Here is a 16,326-nt window from a genome sequence, read left to right as displayed (position 1 = left end):
CACCCTGCGGAGGGGGAGGGGGGCACATGTGGATTGTACAGTTCAGGTGACTGGAGAGACTGCACCACTGTGCCTTATAGGACACCTAGTAGATAAGGTCACTCTACCAAGACTAGGAGACATAGCAGGTCTACCTAATACATATAAACAAACAGAAGGAGCAGCCAACATGAGGAGACAAAGAACTGTGTCCCAAATAAAAGAACACAACAAAACTCCAGAAAGAAACAAAATGGAGACAAGCAATCTACTAGGTACAGAGTTCAAAACACTGTCTATAAGGATGCTCAATACATTAGAGGAAGAGTAGATGAACTTAGTGAGAACTCTGACAAAGAGATAGGAAACATAAAAACAGAGATAAAAAACATGAAAAGATCCAGTCATAAATGAAGAATACATTAACTAAAATGAATACTACATTTTAGGGAATCAACAGTGGAGTAAATGAATCGTAGGATCTACATAGGATCGGAGATTTGGAAGATAAAGAAGCTAAAAACACCAAATCAGAACAGCAGAAATAGACAATAATCCAAAAACAAAAACAAAATGAGGATAGTTTATGGAGCCTCTGAGACTACTGTTCCAACATTCACACCATGTTGGTGCAGGATGGAGAAGAAGGAGAACAAGCAATGGAAAAACCAGGAAAAAATAATGATGGAAAAATTCCATAACCTGGTAAAGGAAATCAATCTACAAGTCCAGGAAGCACAGAAAGTCCCAAACAAGATGGACCCAAAGGGACACACACCGTGAAATCATAATTAAAATGACAGAGATTAAAGAAAGAGAATCATAAAAGCAGCAAGAGAAAAGCAGTTAAGTTAACTACAAGGGAGCTTTCATACGACTGTCATCTGATTTCTCAACAGAAACTTTGCAGGCCAGAAGGGATAGGCAAGAAATATTCAAAATTATGTAAAACAATGACCTAAAACCAAGTTTACTTTACCCAGCAAAACTATCATTTAGAGTTGAAGGTCAGATAAAGAGCTTCCCAGACAAGGAAAAGCTAATGGAGTTCATCAACACCAAACCAGTATTACAGGAAATGTTAAAGGAGATTATTTAAAAAGAAGAAAAAAGATTTAAAAAATATGAATGATACAATGGCAATAAATAAATATCTATCAATAATTACTTTAAAGGAAAATGGATTAAATACTTTAATCAAAAGCCACATGGAGGCTGAATGGATAACAAAACAAGACCTTTCCATATGTTGTCTACAAGACTCACTTCAGATCAAAAGACACACACAGACACAAAGTAAACAAATGGAAAAAGATATTTCATGAAAATGAAAACAAACAAAAACAGGCTAAGCTAGCGATACTTATACTAGACAAAATCAATTTTAAAACACAGACTATAGCCCTAACTGGTTTGGCTCAGTGGATAGAGCACCAGCCTGCAGACTGAAGGGTCCCAGGTTTGATTCTGGTCAAGGATACGTACCTTGCTTGTGGACACATCCCCAGTAGGGGATGTGCAGGAGGCAACTGATGGGTGTTTTTCTCCCATCCATGTTTCTAACTCTCTATCCCTCTCCCTCCCTCTCTGTAAAAAATCAATAAAATATATTGTAAAAACAAACAAACAAACAAAAAAACAAACAAAAAAACATAGACTATATAAAAAGAAACAAAGGAGGACCCAGCAATTCTACTCTGGGGTATTTATTTAAAGAAACCCAAAACACTAAGTCTAAAAGACATATACCTCTATATGTTCAATGAAGCATTAGTTAAAATAGCCAAGATATTGAAGCAAACTAAGTGTTCACCATTAGATGAATGGTTAAAAAATAAGTACATATTTATAATGGACTATGACTCAGCCATCAAAGAAGAATACAATCAGCCCTGATGTGTGTGGCTGAGTTGGTTGGAGCATCGCCTCATACATTGGAAGGTTGCAGGTTCGATCCCAGGTCGGTAGGGGCACATATGGAGGGCAACCAAATGATGGTCTCTCTCACATCAATGTTTCTCTCTCTCTCCTTTCCCCTCTCTCTGAAATCAATAAGCATCTCTTCAGGTGAGGATTGATAAAAGAATGAAGTCTTTCCATCTTCAAAAACATGGATGCTTGTAAGATACTGTGCTGAGTGAAATAAGTCAGACAGAGGAAGACAAATGCCACTTGATTTCATTTATACGTGTAATCTACACAACAAAATAAATGCATAGCAGAACAGAAATAGACTCATAGATTCAGAGAACATATTGAGGGTTATCATACAGGAGGGAGTTTGGGAGATGGGTGAAACAGATAAAGGGATTAAGGAGTACAAATTGGTAGTGCAGAATAGTCATGGGAATGTAAAGTATAACATAGGGAATATAGTCAATAATATTGTAATAACTATATGTGGTGTCAGATACGTACTAGATGTACTGAGTGATCACATAGTAAGTTAAATAACATCTAATCATTCAGTTGTACACCTATAACAAATAAAATATTGTATGTCAACTGTAATTGAAAAATTAAAAATATTTTAACACCTGCCTCATAGGCATGTTGGGAAGATTAAACCCATGTATATTAATTAGAAAGGCCAACACAATGTCTTGCACAATGTCAGTTCCCTTTCGCCTCTTCCTAATTCTTTATGACCTCAGGCTCCACTGAAATGCTACAACTCTCCTCATTACACCTGAGAAAAACAAAACAAAACAAGTGAATTACCGGAAAACAGTTCCAAACATTTCATCAAAGTTTCCCCAGACTTAATATACCACCCCTGGAGGATAAACACTGGGGTTCTGCCAACAAAGGAAGGCTATGCATTGAGAGAAGACAGTTCATAGTAATTTTGTCAGCAAAATTGTAACAATAAAGACCCAAACAACACTTCATCTCACTGTCAGTTGTCTTGAAAGGGGAGATTACTTTTTCCTCGCAATCTTGGCACATACAATTAAGGTAGCCTGGCAAGCCAGGCAGGTGTAAAGTGCAAGCCAACACTTGTTCACATTAGCAGTTATCAATGGAAAACTGCAGGAATGCACAGACTTGGCACCCCTGTTGTCCTGGAGATGATAGGCCTGCAGAGGCACGGTGGACACGGACAAGAGAGCTTGACATCTTGCCTGAAAAAGTTGGCTTCTCTTTCTCCATTTTCCCTGGTTACTTTTAGAAAACTATTATTATTTTAAATTACAGTTGATGTACAATATTTTATTAGTTTCAGATGTACAACATAGTGATTAGATTATTATATAACCTATGAAGTGATCATCCTGATAAGTCCAGTACCCACATGACACCCTACATAATTATTATATTACTGACTATATTCCCCTATGCTGTACTTTTACATCTCTGACTATTTTTAGAACTGGCCATTTGTACTTCTTAATCACTTTACCTTTTGTACCCATCTTCCCAACCCCTCTCCCATCTGAGTTTGTTTGTATCTCTGAATTTATATCTGTTTCATTGATTTTGTTTTTAGATTCCACATATACATGAAATTATAAGGTCTTTCTCTGTCTGACTTATTTCATTTAACAAAATGCCTTCTAGGTTTATCCATGTTGTCACATATGGCAAGATTTTATTTCTTTTTATGATTGAATATATTCCATTGTGATATATATATATATATATATATATATATATATATATATATATATATCTATCTATCTCACATCTTCTTTAGCCAACCATCTATATATGGACACTTAGGTTGCTCCTATATTTTGGCTTTTGCAAATAACTCTGCAATGAGCATAGGGGTGGATACATCTTTTCAAATTAGTGTTTTGAATTTCTTCGGATAAATATTCAGAACAGGAATTGTTGGGTCATGTGGTATTTCTATTCTTAATTTTTAAAGAAATTTACATGCTGTTTTCTATAGTGGCTACACCAATTTACAATCCTACCAACAGTGCACAAGAGTTCCCTTTCCTCCACATCCTGACCAACATTTGTTAATTGTTGATTTATTGATGATAGCCATCCTGTCAGGTATGAGGCAGTATCTCATTGTGGTTTCAATTTGCATTACCCTGATGACTATGATGTTGAGCACCTTTTCATGTGTCTATTGTCGATCTGTATGTTCTCTTTGGAGAAGTGTCTATTCAGGTTTCCTGCCCATTTTTTTAGTTGGATTGCTTGTTTGTTTTTGCTGTTAAGTTGATGAGTTTCTTATATGTTTTGAATATTAATCCTTTATCAGATGTATTATTGCCAGATATATTTTCCCGTTCAGTAGGTTGTCTTTTGCCATCTTGTTGATGGTTTCCTCTGTTGTGCAAAATCTTTTTAGTTTGTCATAGCCCCATTTGATTGTTTTCTTTTCTTTCCCTTGCCTGAAGAGACATATCACAAAATATATATTGCCAAGAGCCATTTCAAAGAGTTCACTGTCTATGATTTCTTTTAGAATTTTAGGGTTTTGGGTTTTGTATCTAAGTCTTTTTTTTTTAATTGATTAAAGTATTACAAAGGGTAGTACATATGTGTCTTTTTTTTTCCCCGCCCTTGACTATCCCCTGGCCTCCCCCACCCCGCAGCGTCCCATGTCCATTGGTTATGCATATATGCATGCATACAAGTCCTTCGGTTGATCTCTTATATGTAAGTCTTTAATCCATTTTGAGTTTGTTCTTGCATATGCTGCAAGAAAATGGTCCAGTTTCATTGTTTTGCATATTTCTGTCCAATTTTCCCAACACCACTTATGCATTTTAGTTTGGCACTGCAAACTCCCAAATCAAATGCATCTTATCATCTGTTTGGCTTTTGGGAATACATCTAAGACTTACATTAGTAAGTACATATATTTGATGAATATGTGTAGCATATGCCAAGCACTATACAAATAGGCCTCATTTTATATAGAAAAGTTAACTCAGCTCATTTCCTTTCTTCTTTCTTTTCTTCTTTCTCTCATCCAGTTATTTAACCACATTATTGTGGGAATCTTGTGTGCCAGGCATTGTGCTTAACACAGCTGATGCAGAGATAAATTCAAAGTTGACCTTGCCCTCAGGAATTTTCAGTCACATTAATAAGCCATAAGAACACAAGACCCATAGGTAAAGGCAAACATGTCCATAGGAAAGGTTAAAAATAATATAAGGATGTTGTAAGGCAAAAAAAAAAAAAAAAAAATGCTTCAGAGTTTTGAAAAGGAAGAAGTAGAATGCTAAAATAAAAAAAAAAAACATGCAAAATATTATTCTCATAACTCAATTGCTAGTTAATTCTTTACCAGTTCATGCATTTACTCATACTTGTGTGAATAAAGAAACCTAATGAAGAATAATAAGATTGGAAATGGGAGAGGATGAGAAACATGGAGAAAAAGGATGGTTAAGGATAGGCTGTTGGAGCAATTAACATTTACTAAGCCCCAACTACTAGTCAGGCACACTGCTGATCTAATTTGACCTTCAAAAAAATTTTGAAGTTTTCCCTTCTTCTTCTCTTCCTCCTCCTCCTCATTATTATTTTAATTCCACTTTGTAGATTATCAGATGAGAAAATCTTTGTTTAAGGAGGCACTGCACAAATAAGTCACTTTCTATCTAGAAAAGTAAACTCAGCTCCTTTCCTTTCTTCCTTCTTTCCTTCTTAACTCATTTGGAATCAACAATTCGTACATTCATCCAAGTGTCTGACTTCAAAGCCTGTGCTCTTATTACTATGCCATGAGGTAGAGAGAACATGCAAATTTATAGAATGGAGACAGAAAGAACTGCACCATAAACATGGGACTTGAGGAAAAGATGATAATAAACACTGGCATTCAGGGGTATCTATTTCCTTTGGAACGCCTTGATTTTGGAATATTTAACCGTTAATTTAGAAGAGATTCTGACAACCAAAACCAACACCAATTGCCTCTTGACATTGCTTTTAGTTCCATGGCAGTCCCCATTGAAAGTGCTTTCAAAGATACTTGAAAAAAAAAGAAGAAGAAAAAAAAGGAAAGGTAAACGCAGTGAAAGAAAAAAAAAATATTTTAAAACAGGGCTGCCTAGCACAATAACACATGTGATACATTGAAGTCACTCATGGGGACAGTGTGAGGAAATAAGGGCAGGGATTGGCTTGGTGCTTGTTTTATGGGTGAGAAAAGGACTTGAGGAAGCTATGTGACCTGTCTAAGCTCACATGTCTCTTAATTAAAACCACAAGTTAATTCTTTTTTCATATGTATTAGTAGAAAGTAATTTACCAATAAATTCTAATTTTATCACTTCTAGGAATATATCCCAAGAAAACAAAAACACCGATCAGAAAGGATATATACACCACTATGTTCATAACAGCACAATTTACAATAGCTAAGATTTGGAAACAGCCTAAATGCCCATCAGCAGATGAATGAATTAGAAAACTATGGTACATCTACACAATGGAATACTACGCTGCTGTAATAAAGAAGGAATTCTTACCATTTGCAATAGCATGGATGGAACTGGAGAACACTATGCTAAGTGAAATAAGCCAGTCAGTGAAAGATAAATACCACATAATCTCACTCATTTATGGATAATAAAGACCATTATAAACTGATGAACAAAAATAGATACAGAGGCAAAGAAGCATGGAACAGATTGTCAAACTACAGCGGGAAGGTAGAGGAGGGTTGGGGGGTAAGAGATCAACTGAAGGACTTGTATTCATGCATATAAGCACAACCAACAGACTTAAGACACTGGGGGCAGAGGGATGAGGGCAAGTGCCAGGGGGTAGGGCAGGCTGCTGGGGGAGGTGAGTGGGGGGGGGAAAGAGGAGACATATGTACTACTATTTATAATTCCTTAAACAATACAATTAAATTAAATTAAAAAAATAAAAATCTTCACCAGGGGGAAAAAAAAAAAAAAAAAAAAAAGGTGGTCATGCACTATCAGTAATGAATAGTTTAGGCCCAGAATTAGTATTGTAGCACCTTTCTGTTCAAAGGTGGTCCAGGGACTGGTGGCAAAAGCATCAGCTGGGAGTTTATTAGAATTGCAGGCTCCTAGAATCCTTAGGTGTTTTGCACACATTAAATTTTGAGGAGCCCTGAGAAGAAATGACATATCTTATTAAAAAAAGATGGACTTTGGGACTAAGTTCACCTGGGTTTAAATCTCAATGCAAATTTCTGAGCCATGAGCCTGATTTGGATAGTGAAGGAAGAAAGGGGGAAGCATTCAGGGAGAAACAGCAGCTTGGGCAAAAGTGCAGAGGTGTGACTAAAGTTTGCAGGTTCATGGGAGGGCAAGTGGCCAAATGTGTGGCCTGATAGTCTCCCTAAAGTGTGAAGACACACCAGAAATAGGACTTAACTGCCAGGGTGAATATTTAACTGATGAATGGGAAACAATTAATGGCTCACACCAAACCACAACAAAACCAATTATTTTTGTCTGCTATATTAAAGTTTAACTATATCTGACATGTAGGTGCTCAATAAAAATTTGTTGACTGGTTGAGTGAACATAATAAAACAGTTTAATGTCTGTCGTCTGAGGAGGTGTTTCCAACATCTTTGAAAGATAAAAGCATGGGTTATTTTTTACATTGTCATTATCTTTCTCCATTGTATAGAACACTGGCATTTGGGAGGAGAAAATGATCTTCATGGAATTATGCTGCAAGTAATTGCTGTAATTGAAGAACTCCCAAACATGCCCTTTCTTAGGCAGTCAGTCCTCAGTTCCTTGGCTTCATACTCTTGTAACTTCACAACCCAGATCTTCTCTTGAGAACAAAGTACACACAGAGAATGAGGGAAGAAAGCAATGTCCTTGTGCGTCATGGAAACCAGTTCTTTGTAGAAGTTCACTGTGTGCCTTTTGTGCCACTGATCCTTGAATCTCACAAAAGGTTGGGGAGTGGCTCAGCTAATTGGAGTGAACAAGCTTTATTTGTACACCTTGCTCTACCATCATGTTGGGCACTGTGTTCAGATAACCTTTATCTCTATTCTGATTGGCAATTACTGTGTTGTTTTTTTAACTCAGAGTGGGACTTAAAGCAATTCGATATAGGGAAAGACCAAGAGAGGGGCGAATTAATAAAGCAAACAACTTACTGACCAAAAATCGAATAGATTTAACATGAGATTATATGTCCACTACCTAAGCCAGTTTCAGAATACTGACAACTAAGTTGCCTCTATGAAGGTAATGCCTAGTGGGTGAAATGGTTGTCCCAGAAGGCTGTGTAGTATACTGAAATACATTGACTTGAATCAAGTTGAAACAAATGCCAGTTCAGGCATTAATACCACCACCACGCACCTCCTCCCCCCCCCCCCCCCAACTAACTAGCTCATGTTTTGAGAACACTTAGGATGTGCCCGGGAAAGTATTAAGTGTATCTGCAGAAAAGTTAATTTAATCTTCACAACCACCCTGTGATTAATCCTAATTTACAGCTGAAAATGTGGGTTCAAGAGTTTTCAGAACTTGCTCCCATCAAGCACTTGAAAAGAGGCATGCTAGTAGTTTCAAATCCAGTCCTCCCCACCTCAAAGGTTCACTCACTTGACCTTAACATCACCTGCCTCCTGTGCAACTTTGGAGACTTGGAGCCAGTTATTTAACCTCTCAAAGACATGGCTTTCCCAATTTAAAAACGGGAAGGCAACACATGCAAAGATCAATAGATAATGGCTGTGAAAATTAGAAGAGTGCATGGCACACAGTAGGTATTCAATAAATATTAGCATTTTCTTTCTTTCTCTCTTGAATCCTAGGAGGAAAAAAATAAAGCTTCCATCTAAACATCAGCTCCGTAGAGCTTGCATAGGTTTGATTACAAACAATATCATTTTACTGGAGTTAATCAACATCATTATGAGTTCTGCGACTAGCTTTGTAGGCAGTTCTGATGGGACCATAGGATCTGTTACAGAACACAGAAACTCTCTTTTGTTTAGTGCTCCAAAGGCTCTGTTATTCTACACACCTGCTAAGTCACACCAAATATACTATTGACAGGGTTGGTAACACTACTTCGATTTGGAGTGTCTGATGTTTGCTCTTGGCTAATCTATGCCAAGTGTTTCAGTTTCCTCAGGACTCTCCCCTTTGGTTTACTTCACATTGAGAGAGAAAATTCACACAAGCCACTGTTAGGACTTTTTCATATTCAATAGTAAAACGAGAGTAACACCACCCATTTCCCAGCTTTGCTGTGAGAAGAGAATGAGATAAATGTGGTTGTGTGCCTAACTCATGACAGGTGGTGTCTAGTTCTTAATTCTTGCCATCAGAGGTCTTACATCACAGAGGGCCATGAACCAGCTCTTTCTTTGCCTCTAGAAAGGTTTAGCAAATGAGCATTCCAAATACAATGTGTATGCAAATGATTTTCCTGGAAATGCCTCTTCTGCTTTAAAATGAGGAGTCCAAAGGTAGCCTTTCCCTTTGAAGATAAGAGCTGGTGGACAAGGTAACAGCCATCTTAGTTTCAGAAAGTTTATAAATGAGCTTCATATGAACCGGAGTTAATAGAATTCAAGGAAAAGGAGGGGTTAAGAAGTAAGAAGAGACATAAAGGATTTGTTTGTGATTATTAGATAAACGTGCAGTTATTTTAAGGAGAAGCTCACATTTGGAATACAATTCTATACAGTAGACAGAAGCTAAGATCACTGAAGCAATGCAGTGCAGTCATAGGGAATGAGAAAGGGTGAAGGAAGACACTCTGAATAATGTACCTGATCACACCCTAATGTATTTTAATAAGAAAGGTCAAAGGCCATGTACCCCTGAAATTCTCCTGTGACCTATGGCACTCATCAGAGAACTTAAGAATTTTGGTTGATACCCAAGTCTGGTGTTTCAGAACTCTATGACCATATATCTACTGTGAACCTCAGTTTATTTCTCATTTATCAAATAAAGAAAATGGATAATATGCCTCCTTATTTGGTATTTATTATAACATGATTTTTTAAGTATGTTTTAGTTCTGATGTCACTGAACTCTCCATAACAAATGTCTGATATGCCTTTCACTATTTCCATATTTTATGATACAATTGAGGCTGAGAAACTTAGTCAAGGAACCGTCAATGCCCCATAGCTGGCAGGTGGCACAGCCTAGATGGAGAACTCAGATTGTCTCTAAAGCTTGAGTTATTTTGACTATGTGACACTAACCCCCTCAAACAATTGCATAATATAATGAACATGGAAGCAAGGGGCATTGTGTCTAGCACATAACTGGCATTCAGGAAACACTGGTTGAATCTAAGGCCAAAATGATAGAGAACTGTCTATCTTGTATTATATACCACATAATAGAGGCCCAGCGCACAAAATTCATGCACGGGTAGGGTCCCTAGGCCTGGCCGGCAATCAGGGCCAATTGGGGCCTTCCTTTCCCCAGCTGCTGACTGCTGGCCAGGGCCTTCCTTCGTTCAGCACCACCCCCTGATGGTCAGCACATGTCATAGTGAGCAGTCAAACTCCAGAGGGGACAATTTGCATATTAGCCTTTTATTATATAGGATGATTAACTTTGAAGTAACATGAGGATGGTCTGGCAAACATACCACATGAATGAAAAGTAGTCACCATGAAAGACTGGCCATTCTTCCTAAAGTTGCCACCCTGTTAAAGATATTCCTAAATTCTCCGTGGTGGATCATAATTGGAGTTTGAAACACAGACCACTATTTACTTACATTAGAGTAAATGTTTGGTGTTTGAAAGGAAGCTTGGATGTTTGAAAAGGCCAGTTTGGCAATTCAGGCAACTTACTTAGAGGTGGACAGGAAGTAGATGGGATAGTCTAGGAAAGAGACCCAAACCGGAAAGGCTCTGAGAAAGCTCCACAGTCCCCAAAGAAGCTGTATTTACACGTTAGGGTTATTCTTCTTTTAAAAAATCTTTATTGTTGAGGGTATTACAGATGTTTCCCTTTTTCCTCCCATTGCCTCCTCCCCACCCAGCCCCAGCCGGAGTGTCTCAGTTAGTTGAGCATCATCCCATGCACCAAGAGGTTGCAGTTTCAATTCCTGGGCAGAGTATATGCTCCGCTTGTGGGCTCAATCCCTAGTAGAGGGCCTGCAGGAGACAGTCAATCAATGTTTCTAGCCCCCTCTCCCTCTCCATCTCCCTTCCTCTCTCTCTAAAATCAATAAAAACATATTTTAAAAAAATCAAAACATTTCTATTTTTATGAGGAGATTCAATGGCCATTTGTATAGGAAAAAAGCAACAACAATAACAAACACCAACAACAAAGCTTCGGCTTATGTATCAGAGAGATCAGGAGGCATGTCCCATCCTCACCTCCCTGCTGAGCTGTGCAGTTTCATTTCCCCTCTGAGTCCATTACTGTCCAGAGTGATAACAATTTCTTCCTTGTTGAATTTTGTGGATGTTAAATGAGGTGATGTATATGAAATCACTTCTAACACAGTGCCTACATGGTAGCAACTGAAACACGGTCTGTGCCCTGACTTTTTTCTTAGGTTTCCTGATTCTTACTTGTAAAAACATCAGCTTGGAGGTTCTGACAGATGTGATGACCTTTCTCCCACCCCATTGCTTGTTGGGATATAATTCACTTGTCGTGTTAGAACATGATTTAATTTTAAAAGCAAGATAATGTGAGCACTTGAGACCCAGTTGAAGTTATTCAATCAGAAAAAGGTCACGGTAACATATAAATATTGAAAAGAATGATAATTAGGCAGGGAAAACAGCAGAACACATTAAAAAGGCATGAAACAATTTTTAAATGTTAACATCCCAATTTAGCAATGTTTACACTACATTTAATAGTTTTATTTCAAGCCAGACTTCTAGTGTAGAGAAGAAGAGGATTAACTTAGAGGCAATTCTAGAAACACAGACACACATTATCATACATGCATATGCACACAGACAAGTGACTGTTATTTGGGGATGCAGCTATCATTAATGATCCTCGCACTCCTCAGAACTATTTACACAGGAAAGTTCTAACAAGTCAAAAACAATAATACAACAGTGGGAAGAAAACAAGACACCATAAGAGGCTGCATTTCATTTAGCAGTTGGCAAGTTTCAGAGGTTCAGCAATCTGGTCTAGATGTTTATATGAGGCCCTTCAATCTGAGAAGGAAATCTTTGGAAAACAAGTCCAAACAACAGGCCTTGCAATCCACAGATCAAGCTTGGAGTCTACCATGTCCTGATTGTAGAGTGATTTAACTCCTTTGAGAAACTCTTTCCTGATCTGTAAAATGGGAATGAAATGAACAAATGTATGATGATATAGGCTTGTTCAGATAAATAAAGCCACAAGTAGCATATGATACATAGCAATTAATTATAAATGTTATTCCTCTGCTCCTATATCCTTTTTTGGAAGTGCCACAAAATACTTATTTTATCATGCACATTCAACAGTTCTTTCAAGCATCTGTGCCTAATAAGTAATATTCATGTGTAATATTACATAATTTTATACAACGTATTTTTAGAATGCAAAGCACTCCACCACCATTATGTAAATTGGTCTTCACTAAGACCCTGTTAGCAGATTAAATTAAGATGTTAGTACAAACTGGGCAAATAAACAAACTGAGGCATAGGCTACAGACTGGAGGAGATACTTAACTATACCCTAAATCATCCAGTTCTTTTTTTAAAAAGTTATCTTTATTGTTGAAAATATTACAGACATCTCCTTCATTGTTTCCCATTGAACCCCTCCACCCACACCCGCCCACACAGGCCTTCACCACATTATTGTCTGCGTCCATGGGCTATGCATATATGCACACTAGATGCCTGGTGCATGAATCATCGCAAGGGTGGGGTCCCTTGGCCTGGCCAGTGATCATGGCTGATTGGGGCTGCAGGAGATTGGCCTGGGGGAGAGGCCGTGGGAGGTTGGATGTGGGAGCACACAGACCTGCGTGTCATAATGACTGGTCCACTGGTCATTTGGTTGTTTGGTTGTTCGGTTGCTTAGGCATTTATATATATACTAGAGGCCCAGTGCACAAAAATTTGTGCACTCCGGGGGGAGAGGGGGTCCCTCAGCCCGGCCTGTGCCCTCTTGCAGTCTAGGACCCCTCAGGAGATAATGACCTGCTGGCTTAGGCCTGCTCCCGGGTGGCAGAGGGCAGGCCCAATCCCTAGGTGCAGCCCCTGGTCGGGCTCAGAGCAGGGCTGATTGGGGTGTTGGGGCGCCACCCCCTGTCATGTTCAGAGCAGGGCGGATCGGGAGGTTACAATGCCACCCTCAGTCACACTCAGGGTAGGGCCGATTGGGGGGTTGGGGCACCGCCCCCTGTCACACTCAAGGCAGGGTCGATGGGGAGGTTGCAGCGCCACCCCCTGTCATGCACAGAGCAGGGCCAATCAGGAGGTTGGGGAGCTCCCTCCTATCAGGCACAGAGCAGGGCGATCAGGGGGTTTGGGCGCTGCCCCCTGGCACGCTGATCCCGGTACTGGGAGGCATATTACCCTTTTACTATATAGGATAGAGGCCTGGTGCACAGGTGGGAGCTGGCTGGCTTGCCCTGAAGGGTGTCCTGGATCAGGGTGGGAGTCCCCACTGGGGTGCCTGGCCAACCTGGGTGAGGGGATGATGGCTGCTTGCAGCTGGTCACCCACCCTTCAGGGTGGGGATCCCCACTGGGGTGCCTGGCCAGTCTGGGTGAGTGGCTGAGGGCTGTTTTCAGGCTAGCAGGTGACTGAAGCTCCCAACCGCTCCTTTTTTTCTTTTTGTTTTATTCTGGGTCAGCTTTAGCTCTGAGACTTGGCTCCAGCTCTTAGGCCTCAGCTGCTGAAAGCAGGTATCTGATTTGTTTGGGTTCTATAATCGAAACACTGTTTCAACTCCAGCTCTGAGATCCTGGCTGGCTGAAAGCAGGTTTCTGGGGTTTTGTTTAGCTTCTATATTTGTAACAATGTTTCAAACTGCAAGCTCAGAGGCCGGCAGTGGCAGGTGGGGAAGGTTGGAGTCCTCCATCACTGAAGCAAGCAAGCCTCATGTTCACATCAAGCTGCCTGGCTGCCGGCCGCCATCTTGGCTGGCAGTTAATTGGCATATCGCCCTGATTATCCAATGGGAAGGGTAGCGGAGGAATGGCTAATTACCATGTTTCTCTTTTATTAGATAGGATAAACACACACACATATATATATATATATATATATATATATATATATATATATATATATATATATATATATATATAATGACCCCTTTTTATATATAAATAATTACTCCTATTAATCACTCCCCAGTCTCCAACTTCTTAAAACACAACCACATGATGTTTCTTCTGTTTCTAGGTATGACAGACTAAGTGGTACTAAATGTGTCCTTCCACTAAAAAATAAGATCTATAAAACTGGACAGAATATATGAGGACACTGTGTTCAAACCCTAGAGAATGGGCTATGAAAGATTGTGGTTTTCAAGAAATGAGGTGAACCAAATATATTCTTCAACTTTCTGCCTATGTGAATTTTTTCTGGACTGCAGCAAAGTGGAGCCTGAAAGAGGATATGGCTAAGAGATAGGTTTGGGGCTGCTGATGTATTTGAGCAGGTGTTTGAGAGGCTGAATAAATTGTGCAGGGGTGAGCCACAGAATTGTGAGTGGGAGTTCCTTATGGGACTGCTGTGATGTGTTAGGCTCTGCATGATCAGAACAAGGGTATACTAAGCCTAGCAGAGAGTAGCTGCTGTGGGCTTGCAATAGGGCAGGGGATGTTCCAGTTTTGTCCCATCCAGTATGTGAATATTGCTGAGCTTCTCAGGCATCCAGCTGACACCCAAACTAGGTAGAAGCAAGAAAAACAAAAGGCAGAAATCAACATAATTTTTAAAAAATAATTCTAATAAATTAATACAAAAATCCAGCTCCTTACAAACATTAATGAAATTGATAAATCTCTAGTAAGACTGATCAAGAAAAATGTATGTCTAAGAAGAGCCAAATGAGCCAGTTTTATACTCCCTGCGCTTTCCACTACACTACCTGTCTCATGAATGGGGATGGGGACCTAGTGGCAGGACCCTTCGTTAACCAGCTTGTGACTTTCCCATGAATGAAAAGCACCATGTATTTCTGTGGCATCGTACATCGTAGAACACTCTTTATCAGCCCTTTCGAGGTCATAGCACCTTTATAAAAAGGAAAAACAGATTCCAGGTAGCAAATAAGTTAGTTAGTTCAGGCTCAGAAATGCCTAGTCCCATGGCCAAGATAAGATGGCTAAAAAGGGACCCAGGCAGGCAGAACCTGGACAAATGGGTTAACTCCAGTTTTATTTTCATGTTGAAAGAGAGAGAGAGAAAAAAAAGGCCAGGAAAGTAGTTAAGAACTTTTCCCCGCCATCTTTCAGTGATCATGCTTGGCCGAGAATGAATGTTTATTATTAAGGGAAGGAAATTCCACTATTTTAAATGGTCAGTGTGCCTGTGTCTCAGTCAGATTGCAAGGTCTTCTCTCTGTCTTGTTAGTTTTGAATTAAATGGATAATAGTTTCAAATTAAATGGTAAAATTTAGGGGTTGCTTAACAACTAAAATGAAATGTAAACACATATGAACACATATGAAAATACAATTCAACCTAAATTCCTCTCTTTATTTCAGTGAGCTCATTAGTCAACTAGAAATGAATAAAACTGTAACAAGGTAACATAAGTCCCTAACAAAATAACATATCAATCACATTTAATTAGGATACATTTTTGTAATCTAAAATAATTTCCAGTTCATTTCAAAGGACTTCTTTCAGCTTATTTTTAAGTTTTTGTTTTGAATTCAAGTGATGAGTATCCTAATTACAGTTTGTTTCTTAGTTAGGTTTTTTTCCACCCCCTGTTTTAAGAGTGAGAGAAATGAAGAAGGAATAATCATATTTCTGACCCAAGACAGACCCTCAGTAGAAAGGAGGTTAGTACTTTCAGCACCAATTCTGAGGTAGTCGTTCCTGGAAGATTTTGGTGCATCTAGAAGATATTAATCCTTCATCATCTCTAATTTCCCCTATTCTTTAGCTTTTATTTCAAACCACATGTTGGGGCTAGAATTCTTGAGCTTAAATCATTACCAGCAGAGTGACCTTGGACAAATTACTTGAACTGTCTAATGTGTGTGTGTGTGTATGTGTATATATATATATATATATATATATATATATATATATATATATTTTTTTTTTTTTTACAGGTAATACCTGTAAACCAAGGTTGTTGTGAAGACTAAATGAGTTAATATATATAAAGTTTTTTAAAAGTCTGTGGCTTGCCTCAGATAAGTGGAACGGCATCCTGTGTACCAAAAGTTGCAAGTTCAACCCCCTGTCAGTCAGGGCACATACCTAGATAGCCA

Source organism: Myotis myotis, unplaced genomic scaffold (assembly GCF_014108235.1).
Source record: "Myotis myotis isolate mMyoMyo1 unplaced genomic scaffold, mMyoMyo1.p scaffold_m19_p_10, whole genome shotgun sequence".
NCBI classification, from domain to species: Eukaryota; Metazoa; Chordata; class Mammalia; order Chiroptera; family Vespertilionidae; genus Myotis; species Myotis myotis.
Note: the sequence above shows the minus strand (reverse complement) of the source record.